Here is an 891-nt window from a genome sequence, read left to right on the forward strand (position 1 = left end):
TATGGAGAGGTTCTAAATGCGAACCTAAAATTTGTTTTAAAATAGACACGTTCTGTTCTGCTTTTTCTTCCGATGTGGTAGTTAAAATTAACGGACAGTGTCTAATCCGTGATAAAAATATGCTCCGCGAACATGTCCACTCATTACTAAAATCTGCTTGAAATTCTATAATTATATTTGGTTTTTTAAAAGACGGACCGGCCACATACATATGGTAAAATGTACTATAAATTTCAACATGAAGCGTTGTACATCTGTGTTTGCAGTAAGAACAAAGTTCTTTGTCATAATGTTCCTGCTCAAAATTTGGTCCTACTAGTATAATTGTTAGATCCTTTATGTAATGCGCGAGATGTATAAATATTTCCCAAGCATTTACATGCTCCTTTTCTAAGGAATTTAGTGCTACCACGTGAATAACGCATTTAAATTCATGTATTGAACGTGCGGAAAAAATGAGTGGTTCTAGTAAACCAGCAATATCCATTCCATAATATAATGTTAGCGGTCCTGATATATAATCACTGTAGAAATATTTATAATATATTGCAGGTATAATGTTGTATCTTCCGGTAGGACGCCCATATAATCTAATAAATGTATTCATGTCATTAAAAGGTGTTCTTCGATTAATAAGATTAGTGAATTTTTTCACAGTGAATTTGTATGCACTAGTCACGATATTAGTGTTGATATATAATACAAACTGTTGGCATTTTAGCTCATGCAAATATTGAAATAACTGTACATGGTCAATGCAACAATATTCCGAATAACACGTTTTACAGTGTTCCAAATTAATCTGTCTATGACAAATAGAGCATGATTTTGCAAAAAGAATCATCTGTTCTTCATACGTCTTTAGCTTACGTGGAATCCATTTTTTAATTG

The sequence above is a fragment of the Odontomachus brunneus genome, unplaced genomic scaffold, assembly GCF_010583005.1.
Source record: "Odontomachus brunneus isolate Ranch 3 - 2012 unplaced genomic scaffold, Obru_v1 Obru_scaffold_368, whole genome shotgun sequence".
Lineage (NCBI taxonomy): Eukaryota > Metazoa > Arthropoda > Insecta > Hymenoptera > Formicidae > Odontomachus > Odontomachus brunneus.